Below are 22,788 nucleotides of genomic sequence, written 5' to 3'. Positions count from 1 at the left end.
CCTTAATTCTGTATGTACATCCTGATGTAAACACACACCAGTGAAGTTGCTTTGTGACACAACTTTGTTAGGTAAACAATCATGAGATTGTATGCCAGATATAGTTGCTTGGTTAACTTCTGATCTTCATTTATTTCTCCTTTTTATTTTTATCTTTCTGTCTGTCACTCTCAAATTAAAAAAATAAAGAGGCAGATAGAGAATGGGTGCACCAGGGCCTCCAACCACTGCAAACAGACTTGAGAAGCATGTGCCCCCTTGTACATCTGGGTTACGTGGGGCCTGGAGAATTAAGCCTTGAAGCAAGATCCTTAGGCTTCACAGGCAAGCCTTTAACCACTAAGCCATCTCTCCAGCCCCTGCTTCCCTTTTTATTTGCAGTTTAATTTTAGAAAGGGATTTAATTATGATGTTTTCATAAATATATACAATAAACATTGATCATGTCCTTATGTTTTTCTTGGTCTTCAAATCCCCTCTGGAAGCCTAACAATATGTTTACTTGGTTAAATGGTAAGTGACCGTACATGTTTGATAGAGTCAGTGAAGAAACACAATTAGTAGAGGTATATATTGGTTTTATATGCTTTGGAAGAGAAGAAATGTAATGGAGAGTAGTTCTAGTACTCCAACTGCTGCCTTTGATTCCTTCCTAACTTCTGTTCATGCTCTGGTTACGTATGACTTTAGAATGGCCAGCTCTCATAGACATTTTTCAACTATTCTAACCTGATTCCTTTGTAGAATTTCCAACTCTTCTTATACCCAATTATTTTATATTTCTCTAAGTATTATTAAGCATACTCAAACATAAATAACCATATATCAGTGACAGAAATAAAGTTTGATGCCAGTCTAGATTTACTAGTCATTATGATTTTTCCTTTTTCAGTGCTGGTTAACAAACCTAGGACCTCACATTGACCAAGCAAGTGTGTTAACATTGAGATAAATCTCCAATCCTTAATAGATGTTTTCATTTATAAACCCTTTGCTAATCTCAATATTTTAAAGTATTTCCCTTCAGTATTAGATCAGTAGTGTAGATAACTTTTTTTGTTTGAAATAGTGGCCCCTGCTGGTAGTCTTAGAGCCTCAACACACTCTGGCTGAAAAGTTCAAGATAGAAACTGTATCAGAAAGAGTTCATAACATCTAGAATATAGCTTCCAAAAGATAAACAAATATTAATAAAGAGGAAGTTTTTCTAGAACTTAAGTTCTTAAAATTATAATGGCATATTTCTACATAATAATTATTACATGTAAAATTCTACTATTCTTCCCCATATTTTCCTTGGTTTTTTATAGGGAAGTCCTTCTTGTGGGAGGGTTTCATCCTTTTAAATACTCCTATTAGAGATGTAATTAAATGTCTTCATTATACAATTGTTGTTCATACCACATTTACAAAAATAATCCTTTTTTGATGCTTAATTAGCAGGTATCTTTAACCAAGCTGAAAAGATTTTTTTTTTCCCCTCTGTTAACTCCTATTCTAACTATTTCTGCTTTTTTAAACGTAGGATCTTGTTTAGATAGCACATATGAAAGTTTAATCACCATGTTTATTTTCAGCTATAGAATGAATATTTTAGGGTATGCATTAATTAATCTATGGGATGATTCATCAATCAGGATAGTGGTAGGGGAGGTGAGGATGATTGACTGGGAAGAGTATGGGGGAACCTGTCTGGAAGAAAGGCATTTAAATTGATTGGGATGCATAAGTACATGCATTTGTCAATACTATGCAATCTACATTTAACACTTTCCTACTTTACTGTAAGTATTGTACTCACAATGAAATATAAAATAATAGATCATTGTCAACATTATAGACATTGTATGGGTTTCTTTCACATATCCCTTATTTTTTTTTAATTATAAGGCTATCTATTTAGGTTTCATAAGCAAAAAATAAAATCTTAGTAAAAAACTCAGTGCCATGCTAGAGAGATTGTTCAGTGGTTAAAGGTACTTGATTACAAAACCTATTTTCCTGGATTGGATTTCCCAGTACCCTTGTAAATCCAAATGCCAAAAGTGGCACATGAGTCTGGTGTTTGTTTGCAGTGACAAAAGACACTGGTGTGCCCATACACACAAATATATATACACACATATGCCAAGAATGAAGTTGTCAATATAAAATAACTATAATTTATCATAGCTTTTAGACTTATTTTTCATTTTGTATATAAGATTTTCCTAAGTATTAAAAATAAGATCATTTGATGGTACATTTCAATCCTTAATATGTCTCTGTTGCAAAGCTGCTAGTCAGATGAGTCATATATTTGTTCTGGTGAAAATGTTAAAAATTAACTTTTCATAAACTGAAGGATGTTAGTGTGTCCTTGTTATCTTTTTCAATTGGATCTAAAACTTTCTAAATCTGACTTAGCTTGCTCATATAGCAGACACCCACAGATAAGGACTATACAATTCCTTAGAAGACACTGATTTTATGTGGTGTCTTGCAGGTTTCTCAAGACTCTTCTATATGATCTGGTTTTCTGTCAGAAAAACAAAATCATTATGATAGTCATGGAGAATCTGCTTCCGAACATCTCATCAGTTAATTGAGGATGCAATGCTGGTTCCTGCCTAGAGCACTCCTTCTTGAGGCACGAGTCACCTGGAAATCTCACCAATATTGCCACTGGAAAGAACATTCACATGTTTCCTACTTTTCCCTCTCTCCAACCTCATGTCTCCAGTCCCAAAAGGCTTTCTTGTGTAGTTTCTTAGAGCTGTGGCCACTGCCATGATAAGGAACAATGAGCCTTTTTTCTATTTGTGAGTTACTACAGGCCTCAAACATAGCATTTTAAACTTAGTATTTGTATTACATATACATAAATGTGATAGAAATAAATAAACAAAGGAAGCTATGTACATATGATGTTTTGTAAAATCTCCATAGTAACCCATTGATACTTGGGGACTTAAAAATAAGGTTTGTGTGGTTGTCTAATGATTTTTTTAACTACTAGAGAAGTCTACATAATGCTTATAAAATACCACTTTGTTTCTCTACATAAAAGAAAGATAGAAAAGCAATATAAATGGCATTGAATACATTCCTTAGGTCATTTTTAAAGTACATCAATTTCTATTTGTATTAATTAGATACCAGTGTGTTTAAATATGTGGCTTAAGGGCAGTAGTTATTTCTTATTAATCTTTATTTACTCCCTCTACTTAATAAAAATTAAACATAATTGTTTTTGTTGGCATTCTTATTATCTCTAAAAAATACTTTTCATTTATGGACAGTTTTCATTATCAAGGCATTGGACATTTAGTTCCTAAACCGATTCACCAATTTATACATTCTAAGCAAATCAAAGAACCACAATTATACACATAAAACAACCTTATACTCCAGAGAAAAAGCAGACCCACAATAGATAATTATATCATGACATATGAAGGATATATAGCAAGGAAATAAAATCAAGCTTCTTAAGTAAGGAATATTCTCCTGAATGAAGAGATATCTAAAGGTTAAGGTTTAACATTATCAGTAGAAAAAGGAAAGCAGAGGTTCCATGAAGAAGAAATAGTATCTGCAGGAGCCAAAAAAACAAAACAAAACAAAAAAAAACCCTAACAACTATAGTCATTGTGTTTTGTGCTTCAATGCCTTTGTATATAAAATCAGTCTATAGCAAATATGGCAGTCGTGAAAACTACCTCAAGTTTATATGCCAATAAATTCTTATTACAAATATTTGATCAAAATAAACCAATATATGTTTGGTTAGAAGTATCTGAGAGCAAGACACTTGTGAGTTACATAGGTTTCAGGAGCTAGAAGTGATAAGATTTAGTCATAGAAACCTACCAAGTAAGTAGGGTACAAGGAGAATGGCATGGGCAGCCCAGAAGAACATGACTAGACAAGGCTCTTCATAAGCACTCCTTACCTCCATTGGTTATTCTGTGCCTGTCTTCTGACTTTCATCATTATTACTTATAATGTACTAACATTACGTATATAGATCCCGTATTTATTCTCTCTGATAAGACTTTACATGTAACCTGTTCAAGATCCTTGTTTTTTTTTTTTCTCTCTCCTTAATTCCAAATTGCTCAAAGCTCAGAGTATTTAGCTTCTCAGAGGAATCTACAGTTTCCCCCTCTTTCCCAGATACAATGCCCTTTATAGGATGTTGGAGAGCTATGACGATTTATTTATTTTTTCCTTGTGAAGTACAATCAGGAAGAAGACATATTACTAAAATGGTGTCACCCTCTATGCAGTCAGTGCCTTCAACAGTGACTAAGAAAGAAGATATACTCACAAATATATAGAGATTATAGACAGAATACATGCAGATGAAGGGTGAAATTTTGAGGATTTTTACATAGTATATGTGGGCACACATCACTATACATTTTAGAAATTTTTCAGAAAGCTAAGTGAAAATGCTTCATAGAAAACTAGGTATTAAAAAGATGAGATCAGGATACATGTGGGAATACAAAAGTAAAATAGATAGTCCTCATTCTACATGTTGTGCTGGGGACAAAACTTGCAATTACAGGTGTCATGTCCTTGATTCATTTTGCCTTATGCCAAGCCAAGTCATGCTTCCTTTAAGAAATATTATTATTTATTTGCAAACAGAGATAGAAGAGAGACAAAAATAATGGATGTGCCAGAGCCCCCAGCTGTTGCAAATTGACTCCAGATTCATGTGCCACTTTGTGCACCTGGCTTTATGCAGGAAGTGGGCAATTGAACCAGGGTTGTTAGGCTTTGTAGGCAAGCATCTTGACTAGTGAGAAAGTTTTCCAGTCCCCTCAAATCATGGTTCCTATATGCATTCTTTACTTAACAAAGCAAGAGCAATAGATAAGATAAGACTGATAAAGGACACTGTCTATAATTACATCTGTCTGTAAGGAGAACAAGGAGAAAGAAAAATGTTAAAAGAAAAGCAGTGTTGTATTCTTTAGGAGTAAAAGGAAAAGGTATGCTTGGTTACCTCACTGTGAGTGGAAACCATGGATATGTTCGAGGGACGTATGAGTTCAGTGTGTGGGGGAAATCAAACTGAAGGAAGGAAAATTGAGAGTTGATATGAGTATTTCAAATAGTTCAAGTAATTGTGGAGCTAGAGAGATGGCTTAGGGGTTAAGTGCTTGCCTGTGAAACCCAAGGACCCCAGTTCAAGGCTCGATTCCCCAGGACCCACCTAAACCAGATGCCCAAGGTGGTGCATGAATCTGGAGGGATTTTTTGTTGTTGTTCTTGTTTTGCAGTGGCTGTAGGGACTGGCATGGCCATTCTCTCTCTCAGCCTCTCTGTCTCAAATCAATAAATAAACAACAACAACAAAAAATGTTAAAACAAAAATAGTTTGGTTGCTTAGGAAAGGTGAAGAAGATGATCTCTGAAGGATGGATGTTTCACTGGGACTTTAAAAAAGAATATTAGTTGGTTTGTTTTCACAATTGATTAGGCTTGAAATTACTGAATGCATTTACTTCCCTGGGATAATGGATAAAGAAAATGGTGAAATAAAGATGGGGCTAAAAGGAGCTATTAAATCCCACAGCAACACTATAACTGTATTTTACTAAGCAAACAAAAGGTGTCTAATGCATAATTCCAACTATATGACATTCCAGAAAAGTCAAAACTAGAGCGAGAATAAAACAATTGTTGATTGCCACTGAGAATGGAAGAAGGGGCTGAGGAGATGGCTCAGTAGAGGAGGTGATTACCACACCAACATGAGGACCACTGTCTGCATCCCCAGTGCCCATGGAAATGCTAGGCATGCTTGGTAGGCATTTAACAATGCCAACTCTCAGGAGACAGAGGCTGGACCAAGCAGGTCCTGTGAGCCCTGGGTTCAAATGAAAAACCCTGCCTCAGTAAGTAAGTAGATGGTGAGAGAAGATACCTTAAATAGACCTCTTCCACTTGCCCCAAACTACGTAACATAAAGCACACATGTAAGTGAGAGTTGAGGGAGGGACTATCATTATGGTTACCTGTCATTAGATCTTTGTCAAAATTCATGAACTGTAGTATACCACCCATAGTGAACACTTAGTCTAACTATGTGCTTTGGAAGATACTGATATTTAGGATGGAGATTCATCAGTGTGATGTATGTACCACTTTGGGGGAATATTGATAGTAAGGAGCCAGTGAAATATGGGGGCAGAGTGTGGATGAGAAAAAAAATCTAACTTATTAATTCTGTTTAAAATAAATGGCATTTTGAACACTAAAATTAATTATATTTTAAAGTTTCTATCTGAGTATTTAAGTCACCTAAGTAGAGGGATATTATAAATGCATGTTATTTTGATAAAAGCAATTATGGTTTAAATGAAATGAGCTTCATATACATGCTCATGTTTTGAATACTTGGTCCCCAGTTTGTGGTTCTATTTTGGAAACGTTAGAAGTAGGGACTTGCTTGAAGAAGCAGATCATTGGCACTTTTTCTTTAAAGAGAATCTTGCCTGTAGGGCCTTCCTTTCTTTCACATTTTGCTTCCTGCTGGCCTTCAGGAAACCAAGCTTCCATGCATCATAGTCTCTCTTACCACAGCCCAGGAACAATGGACCCAGCCAATCAATGACTGAAACTTATGAAATAGTGAATATAATTTTGTAGGTGAAAAAGTTAAGGATTTCTGGTAAAAAGGTTGTCCTATATTTCTGATTTTTTCAAAGTAATGAAGATATGGAGGATTTGAGAAAATTGGACACAGTTTGGAAATATGATGATGACACTATTTCTCCATTGTGAGAATTAAAGAGGGATCATTGTATAGTCCTCAAACCCAGCTGAGGCTGGGGGTACACAGATTGATAGAAGCACCAATGTGTGACTGTGTGTTTCATTTCTCCATCAAGACTCCCAACTAAGGTGGGAAGAAGTTAACAGCTGAACTACTCACGAGTATGGTGTAATATTTCGTATGAGAAGCAGACTCAGATGACAAGGAAACTAAGAAAACTGCTAGAACATTAAAGTGATGAGTCACAGGAAGATCTAATATGCACAAGAATGTTAAATAATTAATGAAAGGAAGAGAGGAATTACAGAACTATCCACCCATCTATTTGAACAAACATAGTTGGCTCCTTAAAGCAAACCTGCAAGGTAGGCAGAAAACACCATGACCATTGTTCTGAGAAGGAAAATGAAATACAAAGAAGGTATACTTGGGCTTTCAAATCTCACATGCTGTTCACTTCACTCAGAAGCCTTTGGCCTCTGGACCTAACACTTTGTATGTCCTTTCAACTGATTCTCTATCAGACAAATGACAGGACTTCCCTCACATGACATATAGCAAGTATATTTGTCACTAATGGGAATGAAAGTCATCCTCATTCATGTCACCTCTCTTCTTGGTATTGAAAACTGCATGCCACTATGAATAACTTGCTCCTCCCACAGCATGGCAAAATAATTGAAGTCAGCAAACATTTACTCATCCTTTCCCTGATGCCACCTGCACCCATAAGACATGAAAAGCATTCTGGGGGTATAGCTCAGAGACAGAATGTGTGCCAACCATGTGCATGGCCCTACGTTCAATACCCAGAACCTAAATAAATAGTTTTGACAAATAGCACTCTGTACTACATCATATCCCTCCATACTATAACCATATCATACTTTCCCAATGGGTAGGTCAAGCAAAGCAAAAGTAAGATGTATTTGCATTACAAACCTGGTCAGTGGAGATACTTCCCCTGGCCCCGCAAAGAAATGATTCTTTAATGTCAACATAAAGACTCCAAGATTGATCATGAGGCCTACAGGGGATAAACACAGGTAAGGGAATCTGAACCTCCTAAATGAGTAAATAAACATATGAGTCATTCGATACAGTCACACAATTGGGATTTTTCCCTTCTTCTGACCTTCCCAACCCAATATTTTTGTAATGAAGAATGTTGGTAACATGTTTCCAAGGAATCTTCTGTCATCAGCTACATAATAAATTGTTTAGGTTATAGAGCCACGATGACCTTGTTTATACATGTATTTTCCTCATATAAGATATTTCTAGTTGTTTCTCTTATATCCAAATGTATATCTTATTTCTTTATCACTGAAGAAAATACAATTGCATATGTAATATATTTGATAATTATTTAAGTTCTCAAGTGTCTTTTCAAGGACATGAATTGTTTTTCAGAAATATACAGAAATGAAAAGCTGTCAAATTTTAGATATTCTTAAAGAAGTATACTAACACTTTTGGGTTTTGTATCAAAGATTTTAAGATTCCAGTACTCTTTGCCTATTACAGTTGTTAACTTGTACTGCTATTATTAGCACTATTGTAATTATTAAATAAACATCAGCCTGATTTTTAGACTATGGCAGTCATTTGCTTTTTTATTAGAGTATTCTGCAAAATATGCACCATGTATATTTTAAAAATAGAAAGGCTAAGTACTGTGAATTAAACATTCGTTTATAGTTTTGTTGTTCACTGGAGATGATTTACCTCTTGATGTATTCTGCATATCCACATCCAATATCAGAATAATAATAGCTCATTAATCATTTACTTTGAGCAGGATATACTTTAGGTCAAGGAATATTTATTTAAAGTATTGAATCACATACATCTTTGAGAATATTTACAATATTTAAAAATGGATTTAGTTCAGTAATCATTCTTTAAGAAAATAATGAGACCAAACTTCCAGAATGTTGGAATATGGGCCTCTAAAAATTTCCATTAAATAAAGTAAAAAAAAAAAAATCAAGGTTTACTTTTCCAGAACACTGGCAATTAACTAGAGGATCAGAAAACTTTTAGGAATATATTGAAAACATAAGTTGCATTTTAGGAAGAGCAGTAAACATGTGGTATTTTGCCTCTTTAGTTCAACTAACAAAAGGGGTAGTGAAAAGCTGAGAAGGAATTCTTCATGGCATGAGATGTTCATAGGGCACTTTGAAAATCTTTTAATTATTCAGCTAAATGTTAAATATCTACACGCACCCCCCCCTCTCCAAGGACTAGGCCCCATGTTCCAGACAAGGCCTTAAATCCTCATCTTTGGTTGATACTGAGGCTCTAGACAAGCTAGAACTAATACAGTTGTGAAGTGCCTGTCAGAGCTCTGAATGCTCATACCGTGATCTGCAGGAACTTAAGACTGGGAGACTTATTGGATAAAATCATTTAAAGAAATCTCTGTGATTTCGCTGATGTTAATGCAGCTAAGACTACAGTGGTAAGACTTGTCTGAAACTGCAGATTTTAAAAATGCAATCCAAGAAAGTCCTAGGCTGACACACCACAATAAAAATTTTTTAAACGTGCAAAAGTACAAACCAGCAACTATAAGTGTCAGATGACAGGTAAAGAGAAATTTGGTATCAAAAGTCAGCATATTCATAATATTTAAAGCACTGCACTTGATTTTTTGCATAGCAATAAATTAATTAATAAAAACCTCAGAGAATGCCTTAAAATCTTTTTGAACGGATAGTTACAAAAAATAAATTCAAGGAGTAAAAAGCATAACTAAAAAGAAATTTTCCATAGATTTTAATTCACTTATCTTAATTGAGATAAAATTCATCCCCTTGAAGTATGTAGTTCACTGGATTGTTTTGGTATTTTCATACGGGTTCTCAAGCTTCAACACTAATTCTAGAGTTTCAGTACTCCACAAAAAATTCTATCTGCAGTCTCTCCCCACTCCTTGTTCTTCGACTCTAACAGTAGCTACCAGACACCTAGTCTCTCCTGTAGTTTTTATTGTATTATAATTATTAATTCAGATTAATTGGACATACTAATGTGTTTCACTTTGACCTCTACATACATATATATGCTATACTTTGATCTTATCTACCTCTTTCCTCCTTTTTTTTTTTTTTTTATTTGTGTTTATTTGTGCCAGGCTGGGATGTCACTGTGGAGCTCAGGCTGGCCTTATGTCAGACTTTTTCAAGGATTATAGGGAATTGCCACCATGTGTACTGCTTTTTCTTGGTTTGTTTGTTTGTTTTTTATGTTTTTTAAGGTAGGGATTCACTGTAGTCCAGGCTGACCCCGATTTCACTATGTGGTTTCAGGCTGGCCTTGAACTTACAGCAAGCCTCAATCCTCTGCTTTCCAAGTGCTAGGATTAAAGGTGTAAGCCACCATGCCCAACTAATGCCTATTCATTTCTAAACTTTTACTTCACTCTGCCCCTCTTCCTTTCCCTGGAGGTACCCGTATACTCAGTGAGCATGAAGAAAATCAATTCAGTGTTTTCAGTTTGAAAGATGAATTAGAAAATAAGAAACAGTAATGGACTATGGCAGAAATATCTGTTAATCACCATCCAGGATACACACACATGCATAATGGGGGTAGCAAAACACTGTCAAAAAAAAGATAAGGACAATAAATATTCAAAGACTGAGCTGGAATTTCAACAGGCCCTTCTCCAAACAAGGCACGAGATTGTCAAAATGCATAATATAACCATTTTTCCTTAGTGAATTGCAAATCAAGGCTACAATGAGATATGACCTAATACAGAGTACTATTGTTACAAAGTGTCAGATAATAGTAAGTGCCCCCAGTATAATGAGGAACTGGAGTCCTCGTGAATTCCAAGTAAAAAATGTGCAAAAAGATGCAAACACCTTGTTTATAACCCCTTGTGATGCTGAAAGTTACTACATGTCTTAGCAGCTACATTCCTATGCATCCACTTAGGAGAACCAAAGGCAAATGTGCATATGAAAACTTGAACATGGATGTCTACATGTCAAGGATAGTATTTACTAATGATTGACATGAAGGTGATTTGACTAGCTATAGAGGAATGATATCCAGCTATAAAGAAAATATACAGCTACATTAGGTGTTACGCAATGGGTATGACTTATAATCTTTATGCTATGTAAAAGAAGCCAGAAAAAGATGCCAAATGATTTAACCCCAGGTATATTAAATGTTAGGCATTTCTGTAATAAAGAGGATATGTTACTTACTGTTAGGAATTAAGAGCTGAAAAGAGTAAGGGGTGACCATTAAGAATACAGGGTATCAGTACAGTGTACAATTTGATATTTTTATTTTTTTTCAAGTAAAAATGGCTTTAAACACATAATATCAAAATTCAGATAAAGATCTTTATATATAACATTACGTTGGCATTATTATTTTCAGAAAGGAAATAGGAAATCATGTCTAAGTTTTTCTATGCATATTTATGACATATCCCTGCTTGCCTGGAGACTTCAAAATTGACTTGTTCATAGTATTATTTTAACTTATTTCATATATTCTTTAAATATGCTATTCTTTGTCTAAGTTTTTCTTTTTCTTTTTTTGGTCTGGGCTTTTTGGGACAGGGGTTCTATAGCTTATGTTTGCCTAGAATGCAAATGTTACCCAGGTTGGACCTGAACTCACTTTCCTCCAGCTTTGTGCAACTTAATGTGTATAAATGTTAATTATACAAGTATAATTTCTAAAAATATTTTTCACTCTGAATTATATTCAAAAGACAATTACATCTTGATTACAATATGCGTTTTTATAATAGTTGGATGGTTGTCATGTGGCAAGAACACAATTTATTTGAAATAGTTTTTGTAATTGCTGTTTTTGTATTTGGGTCATTACTGAGGTAGAATATTTATAAACAATTAGCAATCTGGAAAAATATTGTGGATTGTTTTTTTCTTCTTATTCAGGTTATTAAGAGACCTATATAACAATAAGACATCTGGTTCAAATGACAGGTTTTAATTGGCGATTATGCCAAGTGATGACAAATATCAGTGTGGTGTAGCTATCTGGACATCTGTCGTCAGGTAAATAAAATGCATGTTTTCAACACCTGAATTTGTGATTGTCTGGGATTAGTTGCATCTGCTCAATTTTACCTTATTTCTCAGGCCTAGATCCATTTCTATGCAAATTACTTAATCTGTTTACTTCAAGCCAATAAAAATTCATGTTGAATATATTTAGATTGCTATTGCAAAGATAAAAATTTTTAAGTTGTTCAGACAAATTTCAGTAACATTCTTTCTTGTAGTAGACATAATATTCTTATATATAGATATTTGACTTGAGATAAAGTACTTTGTAGCTCAGCTTATTCAGTTCTAAATTTTATAGTATAGCTAATAAGAGTAGCTTCTGGCAGTTCCTCTAAAGATTAACTATACTCATTTAAACTGCCTGCAATAGGACTTGCAAATAATGCTTACAATAAATATTAACATATATTTTAAGTAAGGTTCTTCTCTCATTCCTATATTATACTTTTCATACATTTCAATTCCTTCTATCTTGTTTACCTGTAGGTGAACATTTTCTTCAATATTGTTAGGGCATGCTTAAAATGATATGAACATGTCAATGAACAAGTACTATATCAGGGCTAATGTGAGCCTAAAATTCCATGAAAATACTTCAAGTCATCTTGGATTCTCAAATTCAAATCCATATTCCTATAGATAATGATATCAGTGGTAACTGGAAAATATTAATAAGGAAAAAAAAGCCACGTCACATTCATAGAATTTCAACATAATGTAGGAGCAAACAGACAAGGGGCATAGATTTTACTGAAGTTTCAAATCCTGTATTAAGTGAAAATGGTTGTCCTAATGAGACAAAGGCTGGTACCTCAAGATGCTTGTGTTCCCCTGCTACTAAAAAAATTCACAGAAAGTGAGTAAAAGGCATCATACAGGATCTGTCAAGGGTGAAAGCTAAAGAAGACAGTGAATGGGATTAGATGGTATCATGTGCAGGTTACTTATGGGAAATCGTATTTGTCCATGTAAGAATGTGTCCAAAGCACATGGCCTCAATGCTAGAAATTTGAGGTAATGGTCAAACATGGCCAGGTATAGATTGAAAGCCTCCCTGAGAGCTGTAAAGATTTCTACACTTTTGGGCTGGGGAGGTGGTTCTGTGGTTAAAAAACTTTATTGCAAAGCCTGAGGGCTCAGGTTTGATTCCCCAAGTACCCACATAAAGCTAGATGTACATGGCACATGGGTCTGTCTAGTGTTTGTTGTCAGCTGCAAGAAGCCCTGTTGCACCTATCCTTTCTTTTCTCTCACAATACAATACAAACTCCAGATGTATGCTCCTCCATGTGTATCTGGCTTACGTGGGTCCTGGAGAATCGAATCTGGATCCTTAGCCTTCGCAGGCAAAGACCTTAGCTGTGAAGCCATCTATCCAGCCCATAAACAATATTTTTAAAAGCAATACAATGAGATAAATATGGCTGTGATGGAGGTAAATGCACATCAGTGCCTTGATCTAACTTTTATGCTAGGAAGATTACTCTAGAGAATTTATTGAAGAAAACATATATGAGAAAAACTGATAATACTTTTAGTATTCCAAGTATGAGACGGTGCTGGCCTCTTGAAAAGCAATGGCCATAGAGACTTGGAGATATACACAGATTTGACACCTGTATTGTGGATGAGAGTTGTTAGAAGGACTGTGCTGCACTTTGTATGTGTCAGTTCGAGTTCCCTTTCTATGGGACTACATGCTGCTTTACAGCCTGACAACCAGATTTTCATAGCCCGTGTCAAGGGGTCTTTCAGATTTCTAATATGCTATTAGGTTTTATAAGAGGTTGGCGGTACAAGGGGACTATGGGGAAGATTTTCATTCATGTGCTTATTGCTTTGATGCTCTGCTGAAGAAGGTAGTCCTGCTCATGCACAACTGCTGACAACTGCCTTTCTTCAAGGAAAATCAGGCCTTGAATGATTTCATTTCTTTCTAGTTCTAATATGCATCTAAATCTTCAATGGTTTTCCTAAACACTATTCATGTATTCTTAAAAGTTAGCTAAAATCTTAAAATACCCATCTTGAGAGTATTTTCTAGTCCCTGCAGCTAGCCAGGCTTACTTAAATGGAATTAAAAGAAAGATGTTTGCTTATGATCTGAATAGGTCCAAGAAATTTTTATATATATATATATATATATATATATATATATATATATATATATATATATGTATATGACTGAATGTAGTGGAAATATTTACACAGGTGAAAAATGTCAAGTGATCTTTTATGCTACTGTCTCTGAGAGGTCAGAAACACTTCAGAATGGAGATGCTAAATAGGGACTTGAAGATTTTATTTTTGAATTGAAAGGACTGCTGTGATAAGTAAAGGATGGAACTTTCATGAAGTTGAATTATAAGTGAATAAGACTAGATAACTATAGTTTATATACAAAAGGAAAATATGTTACAGCTATGGCAGAGTGTTCATAAGAAAGTGATAATTGTGCACTGGAGAGATTGCTTAGCTGTTAAGGTACTTGCCTGTGAAGCTTAAGGACATGAGTTCGATTCCCCAGTACCCACATAAGCCAGATGCACATGATGGTGTATGTTTCTGAAGTTTATTTGCAGTGGCTAGAGGACCTGGCATGCTCGTTCTTTCTTCTCTCCATCTCACATAAATAAATCAATAAATAAAATAAATATTTAAAAAGAAAGTGGTAATTGCAGTATTAATGGCACATAGAATATGATGCAGAACATTTTGGTTCGATGGATTGGATGAAGATTGTTAATACCACTCACATCTACATGCCAAAGAAATCTCTATTAATATTTCCTTGTATGCTTCACAGATATAGAAAACAAATTATAAAATGTGAATGGAACCATAAATAACACAGATGGCCAAAAAAAAATCTTGATTTATAATGACCAAGAAAAACAGCAAAAAAATAATTACTACGGCATCATTCTCTGTAAACATATTGCACAACTACAGCAATGTGAGTATCATGACACTGACATAACAATAGGCGACATCCATGGGACAATACACTGAAGACGGAAATAAATCCATGAACTTTCAGCCAAATGATCTTGCCAAGATTCAAGAGAGAAATTGAATTTTGTATCATCTAATGAACCTGGTTCAATTAACTGCAGATTGAAAAGTTGTGCTTAAGATCAGAAACTGTAACTTTACTGGAAGAAAATAGGGGAAAGCCTTCTTGACATTGTTATACAGAATGAGTGCTTGGATATGACCCTGAAAACAAAGACAAATGGAGTTACCACAGACTAAACAGCTTGTACTACCAATACAAAGACAAGGAGAGTAAAGACCACTAGATTTGGAGGGAAAGTTGTTGCAATTCAAACAACTCAATGAAAGGACCAAAACAACAAAAGGAGTCAAAAAGACTGTCCCATCATCAAAGAAAGTTCCACTCATTTTCTAAAACTTAGGTTCTATTTTATCAATCTGTTTTTGACCTTTTAAAATTTGATTCTGTATTTTCATTTTATCTTAGTGAGAAATTGGGACAGCTCTCCGAAATGCCATTTTGATTTAATCAGTTCATCTTGAATTATAAAAGATATGTACTGGGCAGAGAAGGGCATTTAAAGTGAAGCACCAGTGCAAAGGCTTTGTGACATAAGAGACCATGGAAGTTTCTGACAGCAGTAACAAGTATAATTTAGTTTATGTTATCATGTGTGAGTTGATAAATAGGAGAAAATGTGAAGATAGGTAGGCATCCCATCCAGTGTTCCTTGCAAATTTATAAAAGCATCTTTTCTCCTTGTGATTAGAAAAATCAATTGAGTCCAAGTTTAATTCTTGCACTACTGAAGAACCACCACTGATTATGATATAATTTCAACCACAGTGTTACTAATAACAAATTACATAATATATACTGGTTAGTGTTCTGGATAGACTATTGGATCACCTTCATGCTATTTACATGAACTGGTTTATGAATTACAATAGCTAAACTACATAGCCCAAAGAGTATTTTATAAGGGCTGGAGAGATGGCTTAGTGGTTAAGCGCTTGCCCATGAAGCCTAAGGATCACAGTTCGAAGCTCAATTCTCCAGGACCCACGTTAGCTAGATGCACAAAGGGGCGCACACGTCTGGTGTTTGTTTGCAGTGGCTGGAGGCCCTGGCATGCCCATTCTGTCTCTCTCTCTATCTGCCTCTTTCTCTCTCTCTGTCTGTCGCTTTCAAACAAATAAAAATAAAAACAAAAAAAGAATATTTTATAAGATACCACATTGTGTTTGAAGTTTTGGTATAACAACCTGGCCACAGATTATAAACATGCTTAAGAAATATACATGCTTGTAACAGAAGTAAGCACTCAGGTACTTTAGTTCAAAACCCAAAAGGTCAATACCAACACTAACAAAATTCATCACTTTTCTTTGTCCCATTTGCTTGGCAGATTCCTTAAAGCATCTGAAGGAAAAATTTCTCAAATGCTTGACTACAGCTATTGTTTAATACCATTTCATATTTATTATGCGTTCCTTAACTCATTTTTTTAATTCAAAGCATCATGTTACAACATTTGCTGAGTCATTGCTATACTTTAAGCAATGTGTACACCCACCCCTCTGAGCACTTAGTTTGACAATATAATTACTTTTTTAAGAGAAAGTGAAGTTAAGCAAAGTGCACCTTGTTATTAAATGACTAAGGCTCACACATGAATAAATGCCAAATGAAAGACAGCTAAAAAGAAGGACTGCTACAAATATTCTCGTGATCACAAATCTCTTTACCAACCTGCCTAAGAAACTTAAATGAGTCAAACATGTGATAGCACAGATTATGTCAAGTCTTTTTCTAAGTGATGTTTAAAGATAATATATCCTTAGTACATAGCAGATTAAGTAACAGATAACACACTTTTACCATCAGGAAAATTTCTTAAGAAAGCGAACCATCATACAGTAACTCAATATATACCCTTAGTTACAATTGAAGACTGTTTTTTCAAATACTGATTCATAAATCTTCTAACAATAATTTAAAATATTGTTCTTTAAACTTTATCTGTCAAACAATTTGTCCAAAAGTATGAAAAGTCCAAAATTGTGCAGTTTATAAAAATTAATCATAGGTAATTATTAACTTTTACCTTCTCCACAGTTCTGATATTAGAGGAAGCTTCTACCTTATGCTATCAGAGTTGAGTTTTCACCCTTACCTTTACTTCATCCAACCTTTAGCTCAGCTCTTTCTTTCATGCTGGTTAGGAGTACTTCCACTTTTCCATTACTTTATCTAAAATAAATATACAATAGAACAATATAAGGTCTGTGATATGATTGGCAAAAGATAGGTCAACTACATTCTTTAGCAGACTGCCTTTTTTACAGTGTTTAACAACTGTTGATGATTATTGTACAAATATCAGCTTACTTACATACCTTTGCTATGTGGATACTTAAAGCATTAGCAGCAAATTAATATTGTCTAATTCATCAACACCTAAGCATGGACCACTGTAATGTTACTGCAGCTAACTTTTTCACTAAGCAGATATTGTGTTCCACATAAGCTAAAAATGATTTGGTCTTGAGACAAAACAAACAAAATTTCTATTCCATAATATCCTCATTTTATCCTTAAAGTGTAAGTAAATTCTTCAAGTATTCCTTCCACAATCTAAGCTTATGCCTTAGTCCTTACAGAGTTTGAAATCCTACTGTCATAAATGTATGTATGAATAACAAGAAATGAATCACTGCAATATATTGTATAGTTGAAGTGTAAACAGAAGTAGGGGGTGGTTTTGAGATAGATGATATGACAGTTAAGCCACTCTAGAATAGTTAAGAGATCTACTGCCAGTGTTCTTCATTACCCACCAGAAGCAGCTAGTAACCCCCTATTACTGCACATACTAGAGGCTATGACCACTGGGTATTTGAAACATTCAGCTGGAACTGAGATGGAAGCTATCTTCTTTCCCACTAGCTGCAATACTGCTGGAATGCATTATGCAAACTGTTGGAGTATAAAAGTCATCAACTGTCTGAACAAATAATGGATCCTGAAAACTACAAAAATGAACCTGCTGGGCAAGAAGTATTCACAGGTTCAATAGTTACACCTAAGCTATGGGACCAATCAACTCTTTGATTGAATATAAGGCCCTCTGAGTGGAAGAGAATTCATGCCTGGTACAAAGAACCAAGTCAAAAGTCTATGTCTCGGAAGGCCATAGACCCTAGAGTGAAGCTTCCACTACTCTTGGGCTAAATGGAGATATTATGCCCACCAAAAAGCCTATTAAATGTATTTGTCAATTCCTTTTGATTAAGGCTGCTCTAATTATTGGCTAGAAAACCCTCTTTTTAGAGATCACACTAAATACCAGGGGGATTCAAGACTCATCAAAACTATAAGAAGAGAATGCTGAGGGCCTCACATTGAATATGTCATCTCTATCACACCCACCAAGCTCAGGAAACATTGCAGAGGAAGTGGCAGAATTTTTTGAATGCTTCTCTCACTGCTAGCAAGAGAGTCTTCTCTATGCAGAACGTAGTAGACACTGAAGAGACTCAAATGCATCAAGCCAGGAAATAAGAGAAACAAGAGTCTGTTACTAAAGGAGATTTCTAACATATTTTCTAAGGCTAAGTTGGCATTATGGAAAGGGGGTGAAAGAATGTAAGATCCTCAGGGTGGGAAGATTTACAGTGGGGAACTGCCTTCCTGACATCAACCAACAGGTGTATTCATGACCCCACAGTAATTACCAAATGCAGAACTCCCCTGGACACAAACACAAGACTTGAACTATTTTGAGCCCACAGACATTTTGACATGCAGGATGACTGAGGGAAAAACGAATGAGACAACCAAATAGCAGAAGATGTACCTAGAAGAGGAGGGTCCTCAAAGATTAGGGGTATGGTGAAGAGGAGACGAAAGATGAATACATGATAGGAACATGAAAAAAAATCCAAGTATGTTCATATGTTAAAGCTCTCCCAAAATTAAAATATGAATATCTATCCAACAAATGCTTGCCATGATGTGGGGAAAGAGGAACCCTCATCCACTCTTGGTGGGACTGCAAACTAGTATAGTCATTATGGAAATCAGTATGGAGGAATCTCAAAAAATTAGAACTCTCTTGTGAATCAGCTATACCATTCCTGGGCATATATCCCAAGGGCTCCAGTACATAACAGACATACTTGTCTGTCCATTTAATTGGTGCTGTATTTGCAATAGTTAAAAATTAGCCTAGATGTCCATCAACAGATAAGTAGATCATGAAAACATGGTACATATGCACAATGGAGTGGTATGCAGCAGTACAGAAAAATGAAATTTTCTAGAAAATGGGTGGCCTTGGAAAGAATCATAGTATGTAAGGTACCTAAACTCAGAAAGATTAAAATAAAATAAAAATAAAAAAAAAAAACATGTTCCTTCTAAAATAGGGGACTTTGCTTTCAATATCTATAACACACATCAGGGTGAGGTCCAAAGGTGGATAAAATCTCTAAAAGCAGAATTATAACCAAAAACAATTGTAAGATAACCTGGCCAGGTGTGGTGGTGCATGCCTTTAATCCCAGCACTGGGGAGGCAGAGGTAGGAGGATCGCCATGAGTTCAAGGCCACCCTGAGACCACAGGGCTGTGGGAGGGTAATTCAGGCACTGAAAGAGGACTGAGGATAGGAGGAGTTGTGGAAATCAACAAAAATAAATTATCATTGAAAATGTGAGGATGAATAATATCTAAACTCTATATGCCAATGGGGAAAAAAAACAATGATAAAATGAAAGAACTAAAAAGCAGGTAAGTGAGAGGAAGGGACACTTATTTTTAACAGAAAGGCAAGAGAGAAAATTTGAGTTCTAACTAATTTTATACCAATTTGCAGTACAGATTGTCCCAATATATGCATTTGAAAATTAACTTAATGCTAATATTTGACCTCAATGATGAATCCTGGTATACTGAGACACACTTTCCTGAATAAAATTCCCTTTCATCATTTTAAAATTTACCTAATCAAAGGAGTTCAAAAAACCACTCCTATGATTTCAAAAATGTTTATTACCTATCAGTGATGAGTGCCTTTCTAGCTTTAGAAATACAATTAATTACATTAGATACCATTTAGGTATTTCACATTCACAAACATCATAATACAAGTATGGATACTGCTACATCAACTTCTTTGTATCAGTTGTAGTTGTTCTTTATTGTGCAGCTTAATGGAAAAGGTAATTTTATTGGTCAAACGTAGTTAACACATTTTCATTTATGACTGAGGGCAATTTACTTCCTGCTGGTCATTTACAGTTTCTTTTCTTAATGACTGACTTAGCAAAAATGAATGATGGCCTGAAGCTGCTGCTCAGCAGGTCATTAACAAGTTGTAAATGAGAGGGACACTGAGACTATCACTTTAATTATCTGTGTATTTCTGTGCTTTTTTAAAGTACATTGTAGTAGATCATAAGAATTCTCCTAAGATCATAAGGTATTCATAATTTTACACTACCTCATTTGTTCAGCATTGATTTTGTGACAATCACAGGTGGCGCTGTGTGCTGCTCTATTTATTTATTTCACAGCTAAATATTATTTCATCTTATGGAACAAAACAATCTTCTAATCTCTTTGAATGTACATGGACAGTTCACTCTCTACAGTTCTAATTAATCTGACGAAGAATGCTTTTTAGCATTTCTTGATGTCTGCTCTTGGCACATTAACTTTAGGTTTTTACAATGTTTGTGGGTTCAAGTACAAAAAGTAGTACTTGAGTTTTCACCCGTATTAGTTCAAGGGAGCTACCTGTCATCCTCACCATTCATTACATACCTCAGACCTGTAAATATTGACCTAGTCTAGTGATTGTTATCAAGGAATTATGTTCAAGAGTTTGAGCACCTTTTCATTGAATACTGGATATCTGACTTGTAACCACTATTGTTTCTATTTTTTTTTTTTTTTAAGAAAAATAAGTGGTAGTAGTGTTGGTGGTTTTAGTATTAGTTGTTGCAATAGTATGATTAACCTGGATATCTGCACTAAAAGTATTTGTAAATATATGTGCATAGTACATACTTGCATTTCTTGGCTTATTTTTTTTTTTTTTCATTCTGTCAGAAACATTGTAGAAAGAAAATAAGCTTGGGCTGAGTGTGCTTTGATTTATTTACAGTTTTCATCTCAGATAACTTTGTAATGGATTTTACTTTATGAAATCAGTCTATGACTAACATATCAGGAAAATAATGAACAAGACTGGAGAGATGGCTTAGCAGTTAAGGTATTTGCCAGCAAAGCCAAAGGATCCTGGTTTAATTCCCCAGGACCCACGTAAGCCAGATGCACAAGGGAGTGCATGCATCTGGAATTTATTTGCAGTGGCTGGAGGCCCTGGCATGCCCATGCTCTCTCTCTCTCTCCCCCACTTTGTCTCTCTCAAATAAGTGAATAAATAAAATATATTTTAAAAGGTATACATTTAAAAAATAATAATGAACAATATCACTTAATAGACACATTGCATTGCAGATTCAGCAGATGGATCAACTACTTCTCTGCAAACCAGATGTATTTTGTATACAGTTAGAATCAATGCAATATCATAGAGACAATCAGGGCTATGTATTGGCAATAGTGCTTTCTGCCTTAAGAGTTCTTAATCCTAAATCAATCTATTCATTACTCTTATCACTAACAAAATGTTTACTTTTTCAACAGTGTCTTTGGTGTACTCTGCCTTTTGAATTTCAGTAATTACTTTGGAAATACCATTTCCACTTACAGATACCTACATATAAACTCCAAGGAGATTTAAAGCATCTATATGATTGAGTCTATATATCTACATCTACATCTATTTATGGAAGCCATATTTCATGTAATTTTCCAGTTGTTATACACAGTAACCATTTATATTTTTATTCTTTTAGTTTTTATTAGTGGTTTGTCATGGAACTTTAGAAAGCATTGTTATTATTTGATTTTGTATCTATTTTAGTTTTCTTGGTTTCATATTGAATGGTACAGATATACTTAATTTATTTGCATATTATGCATGATGTAGAATTTTGAATATTCATTGGTTCTTGCTAATAGTTTTTAGGGGCAAAATAATCCTAATAACTGAGCATGAATATTTTTATTTAAATTATGAACATAATTATATTCCCCTTAAAATATATTTTATGAACATTCTTATATATTTGTGTATTGCTTTTCTTCAATGGCAAGAAGTCAAATTTTATGTAAAGTTGGTCATTTCTCATTTCAACACTAAAAACAATTTTTTATGTGTATGACTATTCTACTAAGGTTTTTTTTTTCTCAGAATGAAGACAAAAGTTTATATAGTACTTTTTTATTTCATTGCTATTGTCAAATAGCTTTTAATATTTATTATTAATATGTACATGCATACATGTTTTCAGAACAGTAGCTCAATGAATGTTAATTTTTATCTGAATATTTTTCTATAGGAAACAAAATTGTAAGTTTTATGAAAGTAAAAATAAAAACTCTACCAATATGTTCGTTGTTGAATTGTTCATATCTTTAGATGAACATATATATGTGTGTGTGTCTGTCTGTACAAATCACCATGGAACTTTTAAAATGTTGAATTATGATATAGACTGATCTCCAAATATGTGAAGCTAAAGGAAGTTAAGTTGTACATCACATGATACAGTTTTATAGACATTCACTTTATAAGTAATGGAATTACAAAATGTCACATATATGATCAAGTTATAAAATAACATATGGCAACAATTAAGTGCAAGTTCTATGAAACCCTAGTGGGGATTGCATTTCTGGGCAGGAATGAATAAAAGTATTTTGAGAAAGATCTCTCAATTTTAACTAATAATTAACTTATGTTTGTGTTTAAAGTAACTTGAATATGCTCTTTCCACATTGTCATGTCTACATTTTAATTGTTTAAAATGA

The sequence above is a fragment of the Jaculus jaculus genome, chromosome 16, assembly GCF_020740685.1.
Source record: "Jaculus jaculus isolate mJacJac1 chromosome 16, mJacJac1.mat.Y.cur, whole genome shotgun sequence".
Taxonomy (NCBI): domain Eukaryota; kingdom Metazoa; phylum Chordata; class Mammalia; order Rodentia; family Dipodidae; genus Jaculus; species Jaculus jaculus.
The sequence above is the reverse complement of the archived record's forward strand: the minus strand, read 5'-3'. Positions refer to the sequence as shown.